At 40.6% G+C, this 20,577-nt stretch overlaps 1 protein-coding gene across 1 annotated transcript in view; it reads right to left on the bottom strand.

Annotated features, from left to right (window-relative positions):
* LOC118333615 (protocadherin-1-like) overlaps positions 1–20,577 on the bottom strand; it is a gene marked incomplete at its 5' end in the record, with an annotated part of 115,966 nt that overhangs the window by 10,942 nt on the left and 84,447 nt on the right.

Raw genomic sequence — 20,577 nt, 5'->3', positions numbered from 1 at the left:
AAATACTTAACTTACGTCGATCATAATACTCAAAGTTTGAGAGTCTCATATTTTCTGAGGCGCTGTAAAAAGTTTCATAAACACTTTTACGCACATTTTGGTAAATTGAAAATGAATTGATCAAATTGGTGCAGAAACAAAAGAAGGATTATGGGAGATGAGTTGTAAAATCACGATAGAAGTCCTAATGTACTGTACCAACTGTTATATTTCCTTTTTTCCTTTGTTCTCATACTAATTCTTCAGGTAAGTGTTTTCATCTTTTTTTTTAATCTATTTTTCATCTGGTCTGTTTTCTTTATTGATATTTATGTTCATGGGTTGCTTTGTTTTTGTGCTCTGTGATTTTGTGTAATGTCTTCCTGCTGTACAATTTCCTTTGAGATAATAAAGATAAGTTGACTGTAAATAGAACTGTATTTGAAAGAAGACATTCTTTGGTTTTTCTGTGTGCAAAGACCTGTGTAAATGTTACTTTTGTCCCATAAAAACCAACAAAAGTGTCACAGTTCAGCTGCGTGCAGGCTGGCAAGAGCAGGAGATGCTGATTAAAACTGTCATTATCCCTTTATCTACACACACACACACACACACACACACGTACAGTCTCCATTTCTGAGGGAAATTAATTAAAGCTCTGTGTATTTTTAAAGTCACTAATAGTTCACAAAATGCCAGGAACATCGCTTAATTTGTTGCTGAAAGATGGAAGCCACATATCAAACAGCGGGTGCTGAGCGTGAAACAGGATCAGCTGATTTAAAGGAGGGAAAAAAACAGGCTCGGATTCGTTAAAACGTTAATTACGTTGCACAAACAGCCAATTAAGGCAAAAATAACAACACTGTATCTGCTCTTTTTCTTCACCTACGAGGAGTGACGGGATGGAGGATGACACACGCAGGAGATGTTTACTAAATGATTTCTGTGTACGTTGATGAATATTAAGGTTCTCCCCTCTGGCTTTTTTCTGCACTTTCTTTCCTGATGATTTTTACTTTAATCCTGAGCCTCTGAGACAGGCAGACGGACGGACGGGAACTGACAGACAGACGGACGCGGGGCTGAGTTCGCATTTAAAAAATCACAGCTCAGAATGGAAAAAGGTCAGAGATGGAAGCAGAAATATCAATGCGTATGCAGAAAGTAACCTTTCTTCTGTGCGTGACATTAGATCATTCTTTGATACTGGAGGCTGGAGGAGGGGGTGCCAGTCCTCCCGCCGGAATGACGCTTATTTCCCAAAATGCCCTCTGCTTCATGCATAATTTAAATTCATTGCCTCCTTTTTGCAAAAGGAGCTACAGTCGGCTTTTCTGTCTGTTTGCGGGTTGATGTGTACATTCTAATCCCGCGGAGTGCTGAGTCGCGACCGCACGCCGTCTCTCTCTCTCTCTCCATCTCTGCTCCCCCTCTCCACATTCTCACGGCCGCCGCCGCCGCTGCCGTGGATTTTAGTTTTTTAAGCACTTCCCATGCAAAAGCAAGGTGCTTGCAAAAATGTTAAGTCATGTGCGAGTGGCTGCTGAGTTCAGAGCGGCTGTTTAATAAGTGCTTTGCCTCTGAACGTCGTGTCAGCAGTAGGCTTATAGATCACGGACGCCGCGCTGCACGGCTGAACAAACTCTAAACTCACAACAACAGAAGAAGAAGAAGAAGGACTCAGCAGCCTAGTTCAGCCGGACTGCAGCCTCTAGGGAAACTTTGTTCAACAGCAACGGAGACCTCTGACTTTATGTCTATAAATGCTGCTGGTATCTTTCTACAAAATTAGCCACCAGCAGTTTCAGTTAAACATTTTGTTGCTAGTAGCAACCCCTGCTGGCTGTTTCACGTCCACCATTTTGTCAGATCTGTGACCGAGCTGCCGCCGTCGGATTAATATCGTTAGCTATTTGAGGCCATTGTGCTAGTTGTACAATACAACATTCAAGGCAACTGTTGGGTTCATTACAATAATTCTGGTGTATTATGAAAGAAGTTAAAGTATAAATAAATGAAGATAGGCCAGAGCCCGGCTCTCAGCTCGTAGAACGCTACTGGAATGATACGTGGGATTTATAAATGGATTCATATGCCATACCACAATGTACAGCAAGAGCTCTGCCTGAATGAATACTGTGTCATGTAAACACGTCAGTAACAAGAAGGATGTCTGTCTGTTATTGGTACGTTGCTCTCAATGGACACAGAATAAGTAGAAATAAAGATGACAATAAGCCCAATGTATTTTACAGTCGAGTAAACAAGACTATCTTTATGCAGTGTCTATCTTTTAAAAAGAGACTGAAATTCAACAATTAGAGTAAATAATTCCTGACACTGTGTGTGTGGAGTTAACCGTTCATCAGAGTGATGGCTTGTGGGTAGAAACTTTGCTTTCAGTATTCATGGTGTCCAGATAAACCTGAGTTAGCAAAGGCAGTCTGCCTCGAACTGCCCCAAGGCCACAGAGTCCCTGGACCTGAAAAAAGGCTCCAGGCTCAGTGTGTGACAACTGGTTTCTGCTAATTTGATTTCAAAATTGTTGTTTTGGGAAATGCACCACTAAATCATAATATCAGCTGAATTGATAAGGGCATTAAAGCAGAACCTTCAGTTGTGTTGCCCCGATAAGCAGAGTAAGAGCTTATTATTCCAAAGCTAATCTGTGTTTGTCGAATTATCACAGTTTAATAACGAACACTGAGCTCGTTCATCGGACCACATCTCCTGAGGCCTTTTTCCTCTCGTGCCATCAGTTTAGTCTGAATAAAACCGCCTCCTGTAAACACCTCAATACATTTATTTTGAAAGGCCTTAAAGAAACCATCCCAAGCATGAAAATGTGTCAACCCTCCTCACTCTGTATTTTCTGAATATCCGTCCTCTTTGTGCTCATCCTCCTTAGTTAGGTTACAGATGTTCCTCCTGGAAGACTTACCGCTCCGTCTGAATGTCTGTCACTCGTATGAGCGCTCCGACACTTGTCAGAGTGGAGCGTCTTTCTCAGGGGAGCCATCTTTGAGCAGGTGATATTTACGAGTTTAAGAAGAGATAAACAGGAAGCTCACCTTCTGTTCAATCACTCCTGTTGTGGCATGATGTGATCAAACTGTTGCTTCACTTACAAACTGTCTGCTTTACGCCTCGTCGTGTGTCACATACTAACACTGTACAAATAATGTTTTTATACTTATATTTGCATGAGAAAATGCTTTTCACTCACTAATTATCTCCAATTTCTTCCGTCTTTTACAGTTTTTCGATCGGCATTAAGTTCCTGTTGACAAAACTGATCTCTTCCTGCTGAAGAGTGCGCAGATCTTACACATTAAAAGCCTAGTTGTGGCTCAAAGGGCATAATCGCTCCCATCCCTGGCACATTTATAGTCTACAGGTAGTGGTGAGATTAGCCGACAGCAACATCACTCTGATGGAATAAGAAACGTGAATGAGGAAAGAAAAAATACACCCTTTGAGACACTAGAAGGCTTTTAATGTGAAACTTTTGTGCACACTACAACAGGAAGTGTGGTCTATTTGACAATAAAGGCTGAGTTGAGTATTTTTCAACCTGGACCTTATTTTCCAGTGTTTTTGACTCAAAGTGACAAATATGAGATGAAGATGGTTAAAAGATAAAAGTGACATATAAAATCACATCTTAAGTTAGCTACGGTTCCAAAAGGAGCAGGAAGGGTCAATCATCCAAATCACGTTTCCACCGCTGACTTCCTGCAACAAGTCACCTCACCTCTCCTGAGATTTCACAACATCTTAGCACACACACAGCGAATTAAGTAAAAGGTACTAAAAATGACCAATTTCTCTGTAAGAGAAGTAAGTAAGAAGCACCTTTAATGGATGTACTTTAACAGTGTGCGGTCTGACTCAATACTGGACTGGAAGTTGCCCTTTAACGGGAGAAAGAGAGAGAGAATTTAAAAGTGACATGAATTCGACAAGTAGGCAGTAGGGTTGAGCATACAATGAGTATCTGTATACTTTAAACAAGTACTTGTATCAAAACGAGTAAAATGTGTCTTGTGAAGCTCAGTTGTGTCAATAGCTTTCTAATAAAAACTGCATCTTCTGATCAACCCATACTGTATTAATTAAAAGCTCAAATGAACAACCTCCAGTTAGCCACACCCACGTCCTGGCTAAGCCCCGCCCATTGCAAGTACAGGTACGACTACAGATATTTTAGTTGGTTGAACAAATACGGATTATGATCTACTCGCTCATCCCTAGTAGGCACGACTCTGGTGTTGTACTGGTGGAATTAGAGCTGTGGAAACAGGAGGTAAAGTGTTGCTGGAGGAAGTATCAGACACGTCTTACTAAACTATGACAAACAATATATAAAAACCGGGAAATTTGAAAATGATATATGTATTATATGATATTGGTTGGTTCTCCCTCCAGTTAAGGAAATTTACAGTGTGTTTACATATTCAGCATGTCATTAATTTTTGTATATTTTGTGTATTTTACATGAAAGTATGAACACAAACTGACTGTGAGAAAAACTCCTTAATTTGCACTCGACATATGACTCGATATACAAGAATAACGGATTAAACAAACTAGAGAACGGGAGAACGGGGGCCAATCAGAGTGTGACCCAGTGTTCAGGCCCTCGGCACAGCGTTCTGTAGCTCTAATCACAGGATTTAGCACTGGGCTGATGGGGGTCGTGTTCGTCCTAATTAAGCACAAGAACTAATTGGCTCTGGTTTGAGATGGAGCTAATTGGTGAGCATGACGGGAGGAAGAGTTTGGGCGGTTAGGGTTGGTTGTGGCTAGGATGTAAGATCAATAACGGTTTTGGCTAATAAGGCCTTCCTCCGTTGGTGGACACGAGCGGCTGCCGGCGCTGCTCGCCTCCAGCCCGGATCATCATCAAAGGCTGATCGGATTCTGATGAAGCCTGCTGACAGAGCAGTGTTTACTGCTGCTGACGCTCATTACTGACTAAAGCACAAACATGACCATCGTCTGAGGATTTGTCGCCTGAAGAATCAAACATACTACACAATTAATGCAGACTTTGATTTAAAGTGTTTTCTAATTTCCGTTATTGTTTATGTGATTATTTTATATCGTCTGTTTTCTTTTGGTATTTTGTTTCCGAAGGCACGAATATTCATAGTTGTCAAAGAATACTGGTATTATTTATTTGTCTTCAGAGGTAAAAGCACTGCTGGGGCCGCCACAAGCTGTTTGATGGCCCAAAATGGCGTTCCACGCCTCTAAACCCTTTTAAAATTTATAATTTTGCTCCACTGTATACATCGTAACCTTTTATTTTCCTCTTATTCTATCTTTAAGTTTTTCCCTTTACTGTCTGGCCTCACGTTGTATGTCAGTTGGTCCTTGCTTTCATGTGACTTTACATCTTCTTCACTGACAATGCTTGAAAGTACCTGGAACTTTCGAGTAATATCACCAGTACCCAATATTTAGTTTCAGCAGCTCATCCGAAAAGCGGGCGAAGACCTAGTGGAAACAAAAGCTAGACCCCTGACAGTCAACCCAGTCTCACGCCAAAGTATGTAATAGAGATCAGGCACTCCAAGTACCACCAATCTGACCAACATTAAAATACAGCAGCGTAGGTCGACAGTTCACGCAGCTAGGATATTCCTAATAATAAGGTTATCTATAAACGTGACACTGAAACGGTGGACCAGCGTGAGTACTCTGCACTTTGATGTGACACCAAGTTGTGACAATGCAGCCCAGTATCTGCGAGAATCAAATCCATACTAGGCAAGTCCTCCACCGTTTACTACCAATGGCAACCTTCAGCACATGTATGAAGTAGCATGTCCTTTAACCATAATGTAACTGCTATAACCATCATCTTAGCAGATTGTAAACAATGACGTAAAAACATGACTTCCTGCAGTGGAAAAGAGCTAAATCATCAGTATGTTCAGCCTCAGGGGGGCGCTGTGAAGGCTTAGTGTTGGTAAAATAACCACAGAGTTAAGCGGTGGAAGTGGCGTTGGTCTGGGATTTTTGGTTTCTCATCAGCACTTCAGGGAAGTTTGAAAAGTTGTGCGGTAACCCCTGGAGGAGGAAATGCTATCTCTGCTGCTCTCTCTACAGGAGCCCTCGGCGAGGCTCTGCGGCGGCGCTGTCAGAGGGCCGTAACGCTGAATTCAAGGTTGCCTCTATTAGTCAAGGCTATTTAAAATGGAGTAGCCCTCCTGAGTTTTTTCCCCCTGTAGCCCTTATCTGTACTCCTGAGTTCCAGTTAACCCGGGGACTCTCGCTCGCCCTGACGGCCTCTCTCTCTGCATAATACACTCCGCTACCTTGGTCACCATTTTCCGGTCAAACTAATTAGATTTCAGAGTCCCCGCTTGGGAAGATGTCAGTGGTATGAAATGAAAATAATTTCCAGATGAGTATCTGACATTTTACGCTGTCGACTAGAGTAAAGAGCCCGGGCGGATTGGCTCTCTCTTTCCTTTTTTTTCCCTCCTCCTCTTCTTTTCCACTCCATCACTTTAGTCGCAGAGATATGCTAAATCCTTGTGCTTCCCCTCTCTTCTCTGCTTAGTCCTGGGTGATAAATGGAAGCGAATGTACACAAAAGAGAGCTTCTCTTTTTTCTGCTGCTGCTTGAAGTGTTAATGTGTTTAATTACTTTGAAGCTGGGTTTTGTGTGTGTGTGTGTGTGTGTGTGAGAGAGAGAGAGAGTGTTGCAGTTAAAGCTGCAGCAGGAAAAACCTTCAATTAATGCCTTTTCTCTGTCGATGACAATGGCTCCAATTTATCTTATAGGAACAATAGAGGAGTGAGAGGAGGTGCAGCCGCTGTGAACGCTCAAAGACGTCCAGGAGAAAGCAAACGACATGCTGCTGCTTCCCCCGCTGCAATCAGTGGTGACGCCGACAGCCCACACACACACGAGGATACCTTAGTTTAAGAAACATGGCACTGAGTTAGACTCGTTCCCTGAAGGCTAGAACCACAATGCACAGTTGAGTCTAGAGAACATTTGTGTTCTTCCATGTGTTTGGATGGTCATAATGTTGGATCAGGTCATTATGTGTGTCTTAAACTTGACCAAGAGACGTGTCAAACTATTTGTATGTTGAAAAACAACCAGCAGCGAAGGCCAGAAACAGACTTCCAGGATTAGGAATCTCAACAACCAAAGAGTCACAGCGTAGAAACTCTGTCAGGCCTTTCAGACGTCCTACAGTAGATGCAGAATTGGTTAATGCCAGACGAGGTGTCCATTATCAGGAATTAATGGACAACCTGGAGGCCAGAACCGTTGCCTCTGCGAAGTAAAAATAAGATCATTATTTTATATTTTTATGCATTCTGCATTCGAATTCTAAGCCATGACTCCTGGTAACGCCTGAGGGCTGACTAATACCTGGAACAATCATTACCTGCCCATAAGATTCTCTGCAATAGAAACGTTAACTTAATTTATAACGGTGAGCTGACAGTTTCACTGGAACTACTTAGTTGGTGTCTTACAATCAGAATTCAGTATTGACCCAGACTATGGTATAAAAGCAGGATAAAACGTGTATTAGATTGGGCCATTATCTGGCTGATCATTGATGCACCGCTGATCTTTGTGTGTATTTGTATGTATGTATTAATGTGACTATTGTCTATGTCAATTATTAATGAGACTGTTTTCTGATCTTTCAGCTCAATGGTTAACGTTTGGTTAACTGGGAAACTGCAGAAATCACTGGCCTGGCTCGGGTCAAACCCACCGTCAGAGCCAGAGAAAGAAAGAAAATGGCCAACAGTACGCTGCTCGGAATACGTGCTAAATACGCCAATTACGCTGTATGGGATTGGTGCAAGACGAACTTGCCGGCATTTCAGGCAATATCGAAGGAATTTCTGATACTTTCAGATACCTAAAAAGTACTTAAAGTGTCTAAATATACATCTATGAACAGTCACTGTCACTCTTCCTGACGTACCGTTCCCATTTCTCATTTCAAGCATGTTGTGTTCCTGTGTTGCAAACTTCAAATGATCCTCCATGATCTACCTGCCTGTTACTCATAAACCAAACCCTGAAACACCTGAACCTGAACCCCGAGGGGCAATCCAGCCTCCCAGCGGAGTATCGTGACCTCAGACCGTGATAATGTTCCTACCAGACATTATTTACTGTATATAGGCATCAGATTTCTCTCTGAAATAACAAGAGTGTAGTTGTTTTTACTGAGCAGTGATGCAAACACACACTGCCGTAAACCTCGATCTGTATTCACCGTCACACACCACCTCAGGACAAATCCTTGGTTCAGTAATGCTTGTATACACACACACACACACACACACACATACAGGCGTCTTACGTGTTCTTCAGAGGTTCAGTGTGATCCCAGTTTGTCAGTGTGTGCTGCACTCTGTGTTCCTATAAAGACTTTACAAGCTTTTCCAAAACTATTACCTAACCTCACTTCAAATGTAATGATGTTTGTAACAATCATACGCTTTAAATATACAGAAGATAATCAGAGACAGTGTGTTAATATTTTCCTCTTTTACAGTATGCAGTGATGTTTTCTTTGTATGATTTCAGGGACGCTGACAGCTGCTCATCTGGAAAAATCTCCACCAATATTTGACGGATTCTCATGAAACATGGTACAGACATTCATAGCGACCAGAGGAAACACCTGAAGGACTTTGGTGATCCCCTGACTTTTAACGCTAACCACAGCGCCGTAGTTAACTGGCAGGCATGAAATTGAAGCAAATGTCCAAAAATTCTGAACTATTCCTTTAAAAAATACTATGTTTTCTCCCCATTTTCTTTTCTGTTTTTATTACCAGACACATTTTGTGTGCTCCGCTCTTTAAAAAAAGTTGTGTTTCCTGCTGCGAGACAACTCTAACCAGTGCCGTTCACAGACAACTTCTAAGGCACCGAATCAGTTTCTGCTTCTTTCTAGAAATCTTATTTTTTTGTGTTTTTATTTCTTTTCTTTGTTTCTTTCTTCCTACCCTGTTTTCTTTGTTTCCTCCATCAGTCCATCCTCTTACTCTCTTTCTCTCTGTATGGTTTTGTATCTCTCTCTCTCTCTCTCTCTCTCTCTGACCCCCCAGTCTGGCTCTGCATGGAAACCTTGCCGGCTCTAATTAAACTTTGGGCAGATTAGAACTTTGCCTTGTCAGTCTTTATTCATGCTTAAACAAGTTATTACTTTTTGAGAAATTAAATTAGCCGGCAATTAATTAATCGACACAGAGCTGGGAAAGAGGACGAAGGGGAGGTGAGGGGGGAGATGAAAGTGGAGGAAAAAGAAAAAAGGGGGGTGAGAGGAGAAGTCGGGTTTGGCAGAAAATGAAGGAAAAGGAGACATAGATTTATCTCAAAGACGGAAGGAAAGAGGAAAAAGAGAATTATAGATATTTAAATGTCATCCGTTCTTTCACTAATTAGCAGGAGATGAAAATCGTTTGTTTTCTTTTTCTTTTAGACATCAACATTTGATGCTTTCAGAAGTCAAAATTACCCTCCTCCTCATCCTCCTCCTCCCGCAGAGGAGTTTTTAGACAGACAACCATTCCTTCTCCCCTTCCTCATTTTCCAAATCCAAAATTAATTCACCCTCTGACTCCTTCTGAAGGCAGCAAAAAACAAAAAAGGAAAAATAAAAGAGTTTCATCTTTTTTCCCTTTGTTTCTCGCTCTGTTGGGTTTTCTCTTTTACTTAACAGCAGAGGTTTATCCTCCTCCTCCTCTTGCTCCTGCCAGTGACATCGACATATTGACTGACATGTTTAAAATGAGTCCCCCCCCTCCCCTCAACCTCCCCTCTGTTTCCTGCAAGGTATAAATCCATTTCCTGCTTTAAAACCTCCACTATCGAACCGAGACGAGGAGGCGACACTCAATGTTACGGCAGCGTTTACCTGACCTTGTCAGCCATGTTGGACGTTACCCTTACTTCCCACCTTCCTTCTTTCCCTCCTTTTTGTCCTTCATGTCTTCCAGCGTTTGGATACCACCATCAAACATATTTAAATTGATTTTCGTCCTCCTCTCTAACCAATCCATTTCATTTCCAGCCTTTCTTCCTTCTTATTTCCACGCTTTCCTCCATTTTTTCTGCAGGACAAAAATTCTAAATAAAACCCCGAACTCTGATACGTCGTCAACCGAGAATTTATTACATTACTGCATTTCATTTCATTCATTTCTTCTTCCTCTTTCCGCCAGCATTTGCAAATTTCATCATCCGACACATTTGAATAAATGTTTGACTAAAATGGAGTCCTTCCTTTTCTCTTTTTCCGTAACATTTCCTTTCTTTCCTTCATTTTCCCTTGGATTCAAACTCCTTCCCTCAAAGTCCTTCCCTCACTTTGTTCTACTGTTGTTCCTCTTGTCCTCTTTTGTTGCTCTTCAAGAGACAAATACAGTCTTAATGCTGATACGTCATCATCCACCTTCTGACTTCCCCTACATATCTTATTCCTTCATTTCTACTATTTCTTTAATAAAATCCCAATCTGAATACATTCATATCTGAATTCCCGCCTTCCTTCTCTCTGTTGCCCGTGATTCCTAAAACCAACCTCTATCACCTGAGCTGCACTCTCTTCTTTCCTGCTGTTCAGTCCCTCGTTTGTCGATTCAGGTCTAATCCGTGTTTTAACTCCCACTTCCCGGCTGATCAATAAGCAGTTGCAGCGTCTGCACAGACTGATGCATCACGCAGGGACAGTTTCACCCGCTGTGGGACGCGAGCGAGCAGAGGCCTCGCTGTTGTCAGACGAAACTGCAGCAGTGCGGATTCTGTGTGTGGTCCACAGTTTGTTCTTCTTTAGACTCTGATCTGTTTCTGCTGGACCCGAATGTGTCTGGGAAGCATCAGGATTGTGATTTTCCATTTAAAGGTCCAGTGTGTAACATTTAGGAGGATCTATTTGTTCTGTTGTTAAATAAAGAAAGAAACATTATCTTCATTAAAGAAAGTTAGTATCGGTATTGGCAGAATTAGGCAAAATAATCCATAATAACCTTTCAGCATATTGGTATTAAAGTTTTCAGAGAGAAAACTAGACTCCTGTACCTCTTCTCTGCTCTGTTTCTGTGACCAATCACAGTTCGGTGAGATAAAAGTGTCTGTATAAGTGTATTTGTATTTGAGACTCAACAATCAACCATCTTTCTCCAAAATCACAAACTGCAGCTTTAAATGTTTTGATGGTTTCACAATTCCTTTAAATTAAAATATTCTAGATGTGTACAAATGTATAATCTTTATTTTCTTGACTATAATCTTGACCATGAACCCATTTTCATAAACTTTCTTTTATGTGATGTTGTTTTTTATTTATTTTATTTATTTATTTTAAAAAGTTTTTGCTTTGGCCATCAAAGCACTTTATGATTATTACTATTATTGTTATTATTATTATTATTATTTAAAATCCAGTATTAGCACCATAACTGAGCTGAGTGTGTCATTGTTGTGTAACTGCTGTTTCATCAGAAGCTCAGCGTGATGCAACGCCACCGTGCCCGCCGTTGCTGACCTGAACTGTTTACAAAGACCTCCAATCAGAATCTGTGTTTCCTGCACTGCATCCGTCCAACTGTTCCTTGCTCTGAGTAATACACAGTGCTAAACTGGACAGATTTATAAAAACAGTGCAGCTGAACCTCCCAGACATCAGATCTGCGGTGCTGCGGCTGCAGAGCAGAAAGAACCAACCAAAGTTTTTATTTGTAGCATTTTGTATCTGAGAGCGGCGGCTGAGAACGAACCAAAGCAAGTGCAATAGTAAGCGCCCAGAGCTATATCAAGTACAATAACACAGCAGCTTCTCCTGGCCATAAATATTTGACCAGTGCACCCTGGTGTGTGTGTGAGAGAGAATATATGAGTGAGAGTGTGTGAAAGAGGCAAGAGAAAGAGAGGGAGAGGTCATTAAAGATGCTGAGGAACAGGGTTTGTGTTTGCTTTGAATGCACAAACTGACCTGAATACACAAATCGTGGCTGGGCGCGGAGCTGGCAGCCGCAGCACATCTGCATCTCTTTAAAGGGAAACTCGCTCCCTCATTCTCACCCAGACGAGCTCTCACGTCGGTAATATTATGCAGAAGGTGCTCGTACTGTAAACCAGCGACTGCAGGGCGCTCGTCTCCCATTGGCTGAAGGGTTTTTTTGTGTCTCATTCACATTATAAACGAGCAACTAGTCGGCCAACGCTTGCATTAGATTCTCATTTCCAGACACGTTTATGTTTATGTGTAGAGACCGCCAGATTTAACGCTGCATTTACTCTATTCCAGTCTCACTGAATCCAAAAGGACAATCTGGGGTTTCTTCAATGAGGAAGGATCGTTCAAGGCCGGGCTGCCGTCGGCACAGTTAAACTTTTGGTCAAGGTTTTCCTTTCATGATTTCGATAAATGAAAATGTTTCTTGATAGAAGAAAATAATGGAGGAAATAATGGGCTTCTTGTATCTGTTTGTCTCTGAACACCTGAGACTTATTGTTTCTACTGTATGTGGGTACGTGAGTCCATTATTGTCTCTATGTGGGACCCTGTCTCTTAAACTGTGTCTTCTTTTTCATAGCAACAGCAGGTGAGGCTCATGGGTATTGTAGTATGTAGGACTGTCGACTGTACCAAACAATTCTAAAACAATGGCTTCTAAAGCAGTATAATGTTTTCTATTTACATGCGATATAGTGGATATAGTAACATATGTCACAACTCAACTCAACTCAAAAACCCAACTCAAAACTTCCATTGGAAATCACCAGTGGGAACCCTGGATATACTTCCTCCAGGTATTAGGAATGCACGATATATACTGTATATATACAGGATACAGGATATATGTTGGGACCAATAAAAAGAATAATTTACTTAGAATTCTAAATGTGTGACGTTCTGTGAAAGCCAGAGCTTTTTTGATGTACTTTTCTCAAAAAACATGAATGAACATTTGACGAGTCAGATCTGTCAGTTAGATTAGTTTTTTATCAGAGCTATGAAATATTAAATTATCAATCTTTTGCTCACATCTTAGCCTTTCTTACCCTCAGGCATCTTTTTAAAACACAAAAATGTGTAATGATCAGTTATCGTATCTTAAAAAAAAACTATCCTGCATTCCTTCCAGGTATTCAGTGTTTTGGGAAATTCAGCAAACAGCCAACAGTGAAAGCTGTGAAATGTGATCATATCTGATAGGAATGATGGGCAAAACAACCGTAATAAGCCCCAGATTGTTTAAAAGAACACAGATTTTCTCCTTTAATGTTCCCGCTGAGACGGAGAAGACGTGACTCTCGTGTGAATCTGCTGTCAGACCGGACTTACAGACCTGTCAGCGCTGTTCTCCATGCATCAAACCATCACTAATGTTGTAGGTTTAAAGTGTTCCTGTTTACGACTGCCTCTTGAAGTTAACTCACACGCTCGCACATCAAACAGGAAGCTGAGACAGTAAACCAAACTCAGTGACCCGCCCCCCTCGGAACAGAAGCATCCGCCACTCGTCCCGACTGTAAATAACTTCAACCGACCGGAAAAAGGAAAAAAGAAAAAGCAAAGAAAATCTGAGAAACCTGCAGATCAGATCTGAAAAAGGACCGAATTAGCGGCGAGGTGAAATAAATCTGCACAGTGAAAGAAACGCCAACCAGTCAATTATTAATAGTGCAGAGGAAAAGGACACACACACACACACACACACACACACTGCTACTTACACCCCTGTGGAATCAGCCTACTATGAAGGAAAAATTCAATTATCCTACAAAAGTGAATAAATTTGCAGCATCGCAGCCTGTGGCAGTAGCTGCTGCTGCCATCTCCCAGGATGCATTTGGGGATCATGTGGAGGGGGGTGGGGGGGCACAGGGGGGTTGTGGCTTATTAATGGGACGTTGCAATCTTTTAACTCTGTCACAGTGAAACACACTCGGAGCTGCTCCTTTACTTTCCATTCAGCACAGTGTGTGTGTGTGTGTGTGTGTGTGTGTGTCACCCATGGCAATAAAATGGAAACGAGCTCTTTTGGCACGATGAGCTGCCGATGTTCCAGTTAGAGGATCGGACTGTTTTTTTTGTTGCTGTTTAATAAAGAAGAAAAATAGGACGCTCGACGCCAAAAAAAGACACTAAAAACTGAATTTAGTTTATCGCAATTAAAGAAACGAGCGTTCAAACAGATAAAAATGTCACTAAATCAGTTTTACAATCAGCAAAATCTAAATCAGATTCTCCTTATAATCATAAAACATGCAGTAAATATAGATGTAATACATGATCCAGCAGAGAGCAGAGGATCTGCAGTGTAACCTAGATGTACTCCAACACATACACACAGCATATTGTAGGAGATTAATGTATGCACTAATTAAAGGCATTACATCTACTAGATATACTAGATATATAACAAGCTCCTCTCATGTGGATGGGTCCTGGAGGAAGACCCCCTCTCCACATTTATGTTTGATAAAGCTCAGGTGAGTCCTGAACCATCCCTTTAGTTGTGCTGCTATAGGCTTAGACTTCCCATGATGCACTGAGCTCCTCTCTCTATCTGTACACATTAATGCACGTTACTAACTGAATTTCCTCCCTGGAGTTTTTGGTGCTTTCTCGCCCTGCTGCTAATGTTGTTGTTATTATTGTCATCTTCATTCATTAGCATCCCTGTCATCGTCATTAGGGCTGCTGTAAGAGGTGCAGACTCTGGTCACACAACCCTCCTGTACAGGTCAACAGCACACTTTAAATCTCTGGCCGAAGATCTACAGTTAATAACAACTTTCAGAAAGCAGATACAGAAATATCTCAGCCATCCAACGGGAAAAGAACATACTGATTTGGTCTGATCGTTAGGTTTGTTCATTTTTTATGGTAATTGTATCTGTCATCACTTTATTCTTGTCTTCACTTATTAGTTTATTTGCTTTATACTACTATACTATTATGACTAAGTTGTTTTTTCGTATGGTATGTTTGACCTCAGGAAGACAAGAAGCACATGTACTTTTAATGTTGATCCTCACATAAACAATATTATTAGTCATATTATAGTTGTTATTGCTGCTATTATTGTTACTGTGCTAGATACAGTAACAAGGAATAACAATATAATAATCTTAACAACTTAATTTAGATGTACCGTAACATGTTATCTATATTATTGGAAATGTATTGAAGTATAAAGAGTTAAAACTGTAGACCTAAAATATTTCCAAGTGTTTTTTATTAAGGTTTTAAATGATGCAATTAGAATAAAGCTTAAAACACTCTGCTTAATAATTTGATGCATTAAGCTGATAGTTTTCATGCATATTTATGTGGCGTAATGGCCATTCACGTGTTTAAGCGCTTAGCACGTAAACAATAAATAAACAACTAAATACAGCCTAGTTCCAGAGAGGTTTTATTCAAATATGTTGTTCTCACTGATTCTAGACAAAAATGTGACACAAAATGGCGACTGTCAACAACTCAATTGCTGCTAGTCGACTTGAACTAGTAAAAACTCTCAAATCGACGTATCATCAGCGGATCAGTGTCCACGACAGGCACAAACCCTGCTTTCTAAAAGTTGCTGCAGCTGAGCCTGAGATGTCCCAAACTGGCCACCATACAGAGAGTTATGTAACATCAGGCCTTTCCTCAGAACAAACTTTATTCCTCACAGTAAATTCTTCATCCCGTTCACGCGGCTCCATCAGTGCATCCATCAGGTATCAGCGTGTATCTTCCTGTTTGTCAGCAGCAGGTTTTCATGTTCCCTCACTGATCACTTCTGTCTTTTCATGACTCTAAACTCATTGTGTGTTCAGTGTGACGGCTGTCAGCGTCTCCGCTCCGAGCCACTTCCTGTTTGATCCGGCGGTAACGTCGTACCCGCGGCTGATTGATGCGGTCTCATATTCCTCCTCACATGGCGGAGCGACGCCGCAGACAGATTGATGCTGACACGTATGACCAGCTGCAGAAAACAACATGTGACAGGCGTGTTGAGGAGCAGGAGCACAATGACAGGCTGTGCAGGTAACGTTATGTTGTGTTCTGATCTCAGGGGAAATCTAGACTTGTTTATGCTACAAGACATGCCAGCATCGTTTTGTTGTTCTGCACGTAAACAGTCAGGATGGAGTGGACTTCACTTTTAAATGTAATAAAAGAAACCCTGAACAAAAGTTTAGGTATAACTTATTCCAAACAAATATATACTTTTAATCATTTTTCTCTCCTTCAAGCATCTTAGAATGAGATTAACTCTTATTTTAGCCTTTGACAAATATTAGACGACGCATTAAAAGAGCCACAAAACCACAAAAACCGGAACACAGGAAGACTCACTCACACTCAAGCAAAAGGAGGAACATAATAAATTATAACTACCCTCCGTTTTTATGTTTACTCATAAATTCAGACGACACCAGAGATTTACATCAGAACCCATCCCTGTTTCAACAGTGATATTTCCCCATTCCTCACGCTGAAAGCAACCAGCTCTAAGGACTCTCAAATCGTCTTGAAAAGGGACGGAAACTGTGCAGAGAGATAATTTGACTGAGAAGAAGAAAGAACATCAGGAAGGCTGCAGATAAACTTCCCTGTCAGACTTTGTATCATTTTCTACAGCAAAATGAAGTTTGGAAGAAGAGGTTTTTTTTTAAAAAAATGGAGGAAATAAAGTGTGACAGACATTTTTTCTTTTTTTTTTCTAAAAGTAGAAGTCCTCAAACAGAAGTCGAGTCCGTCACTGCGCATCGAGGCTGCAGCTCGGCGAAGCTGCTCTCTGGAGGGAAACTGCTTCGCCGACTAAACTTCATGTGGAAAAACTGGTTCAGCTGGTGAGAGAGGGAGCTGCAGCTGCATAATACAGGTTTATTTTCTGTATAAAACACCTTTAGCCAGCCTGGATAGCTCACCTGGTGGAGCTGGTGCCCCATGTAACGAGGCTGAGTCCTTGCTGCAGCGGCCCAGGGTTTGAATCCGACCCATGGCCCATTGCTGCGTGCCATCCCCTCTCTGTGTCCACCCTCTTCCCCACTCTTCAGCTGTCCTACCCATTAAGGGCAAAAAAAAGCTCAAATATATATATATATAACCCTCAGTAGAGCAGATGTCACAAAATCCTTTGTAGCCTTAAAAGCAATAAATGAAATAACTCAAAACATTCAGGTAAAGTGGGTCTTGATCAGCTTTTTGAAGTCCACAGAGCTCTAAAATATAAGAGCCAAAAACTTAAAAGTGCAGAACCTTTAGTTAGAAGTCTGCAGGTCTCTAAGGTCTCTGCTCAGAAAGTGAAACCTGAATTCACAGAGCACCAGTGTAAAGAAATCAATTTTAGACTGGGACCTGGTTAAGAACAGGGATCCAGGAATATCTTGCAAAGACAGTATGAAACATAGGAGCTAACAGTCAACTCTATCTCAGGTTGAGACACAATGCACCTACATTTAACACTGTTCCTCAACTGAGTATAACAGGAATTCATTATTTAACTACATAAACTACTTAATTACTTACTTAAATGCCGGTAAAGAGTCAGTACCTAGTTTGTGCATTTCTATTCAATTCAGTTTATTAGAGATGTCTTTTAGAGAAACTTTTCTTACACAATGTGGTTTGGTGATACCGGGTTGGGGCAAACTTCAAGAGCAGCTACTAAATTGACTCTTTGGTAACTTCTGTTTCTGAGGACTAGAATTAACTTCAAAACTCAAGTTTTGTTGAGTGTTGAGGGTTGAAGGTGATATCATCTGCATAACAAAACTCTGTATTATCTACCAAAGGGAAAGCACAGGACAGAAGGCAAACAAAAAAGGACCCAGGACAGAACTCTGGGGCACACCGCAAGACAGAATTACAGATGAGGATGCCAGAGATACCAGATAACCATATGATAACGTCTCCCCATCAGGATCAATGGTGTCACAAACTAGAGATCAACTAAAGAAGTAAATAATAAAACCCATCATGTTTTCCCTGAATTAAAAACCAACAATCTGACACTCTGCCTTCTCTCTTTGATGCAGTAAATTCATTAAATGACAGAAGAATACTCATTTCAGTTTAACCTCCAAATGACTACACGTGGTGAAACTGTGAGCCAACATGGCACCCAGGAGTGTCCTTCTCCTCCATCCTTCATCCTTCTCTCCTCATTCCTACCTTTATCCTTCTTATATGCTCATTTCTGTGTTCTACACTTAGTTTGTTTCTACATTCCTTCCGTCTCTTATGCACCCGTCTGTCTTTTATCGTGTCTTTCCTTCCTTATATTGCTTGTTCACGTTTTTTGCATCTTTCTAAAACTTTGTTTCTACCTGCATCTCTTCTCTCTTTCGCTCTCGGCCCTGATGTCCCATCAGTCTTTGTTCTTTCTCTCAGCTGCATCTACAGCCAGCGGGGAGGAAGAGGGACCAGACCTGCTGAGATCAAAGTTTATTCATTCTTTATGTGAGTGTATGTTTAAAAAAACAATACAGACGGGTCGGATAGAGGCAGATATTCCAGGTAAAACCATCAGCTGCAAACTTGAAAATGAAATCCAGCTACAACAAAACTACCAAAACTACTACCACAAAGTAAGAGCTCGGGGGATGGATAAAAATATAAAATATTACTGAATCAATAACATTGCATCAAGAATGTATGTGTTGTTTCCAGATCAAATGTATTATTATTGATACAAAAAATGGAAAGACAGAAATCAAAATAAAATGGAGACAGAATCAAGCCTGAGACAAATGTTTGAATAATTTATGGGAAAGCCAGACTAAGACCACCAACTCAAGGCCTTGGTGAGACTTTTGTTAGAAGAACATAATCTGATATTTTGCGCCTCAATAATTGAAATTTATACAAAGAAGTTCTCAGGGACAAAACCAAGGCTGGAGGCAGTGCGGTAAAAAAAAAAAGGCTGAATTTTCACATTTTCTGTGGTTCTCTTTTGAAGAGATAATTGTATATTTGGAATAGAAGTTGGTTGCTCTTTTTTCACATTATAACTGGGCAAATCCTTGATATACTCATGGCACAGACATGAATATCTCTTTAAAAAAGTAATTTGGCGGCTAGAAATAAAGCAATCACATAGAAATGGATGTTGGAAACACTTCAAGCAATACATGAATGGACTGCGATCGTCATTTAAATGAATGGTATTGAGAAATTGACCTTCAGCCTGAGACTATGGTATGAATAACATGTAAAATATTGAGACCAATTACTTTCTATGTGTATCTATAAGACATAACCTATTATAGAAAGACCCTGATCCAGTACAAGCGCTTCCAACCCACTTGTTTAACTTAAACATATTCATAAGAATAAGTGTAAAGAAAAAAAAAGAAATGGACAAAACTACAAACTTCACACTGTTAACAAGTGCCTATTGAAAGCTTCCAAAGACTCTGGGCTATATCTCTCACCTGTACAGGAATACAAAGAGACTAATCAGTCATCAAATCCATTGTGCAGTTTTAAATAAATAATGAAATATCCATAAATGTCACATATTCAGTTCACTAACTGATACTAAAGGGGTCCCTTCAGGTAAGAGGTTGGGAACCACTGCGTTAAACAATCGATTATCTCTGGAGAATCGTCTGATATTTAACGTTCACTGTACACTACAAGGAATCAGGCTCGATGCTGACTCGAGTTTGTCGATATTTTCAGCTCCAGATTCAAAGTGATGAAACTCCTGCAGCAGCATGAAATCTCACTCTTCTCTAAGTTGGCAGATGTAATCGAGTTAAAGAGACAGAAAAAGGGAAGGATGGAGTGACAGAAAGGCATGAAGGAACAAAGGAGATGAAGGAAATAAGGATGGAAGGTAAGATGAGAGGAAGGAAGGACCAACGACAAGAAGAGAGAGAATAGAAAATAGAGTTTGTGGCAAAGAAAGAGACAAATAGAGACTCCAGAGAGGCCGCTGTGATTCTTTGCTTCAGGCTACAGCTAACCTCCTCTCACACACACACCACACACACACTCACTATGTCCCACTATGTGTCTCTGAGCGACCAAGCTGAGGTCAAAGGTCAGCAAAACGCCTGCAGCCAAACCTGAACCAAAACCTACAGCTCTGTGTAAAGAGGAAAATCTCACAGGAGACCCAAACAAGTACTGATGTGTGAGAGTTTGCTTCCCCTTATAGCATCTACTCTCTGTTCAAAGTCTGTCACAGCTAATATAGTAGTTATATAGTTATATATATAAATAGTTCTATATTGAGTTTAACTGTTGGGCATTTTAGCTTTTATCTGTTTTTGATTAAAAAAACCTTATGTATATTAACACCAAAATTCAGACTTATTATGATTAAAATCCAGTTTTGTTTGTTAAAATCAATCTAATGTGAATGTTTCCATCTTACAAACTAGTTTCCTCCATAATTACAGAAATTAATCCAAGGATGTGATTGGATTGTTGGATTTCGAATCAGTAGGAGGAGACAACGTTGGGGGGTAACTGTAATATTATTACTGAAAATGTTAATTAGTTACACTACTAGTTACTGGGGAAAGTCATATTATTACTGTAATATTATTATTAGTAATGAGTTACTAAGATC

The sequence above is a fragment of the Morone saxatilis genome, unplaced genomic scaffold, assembly GCF_004916995.1.
Source record: "Morone saxatilis isolate NCDOM2014 unplaced genomic scaffold, NCSU_SB_2.0 Contig22, whole genome shotgun sequence".
NCBI classification, from domain to species: domain Eukaryota; kingdom Metazoa; phylum Chordata; class Actinopteri; family Moronidae; genus Morone; species Morone saxatilis.
Note: the sequence above shows the minus strand (reverse complement) of the source record. Positions and strands in the feature narration are given on the sequence as shown.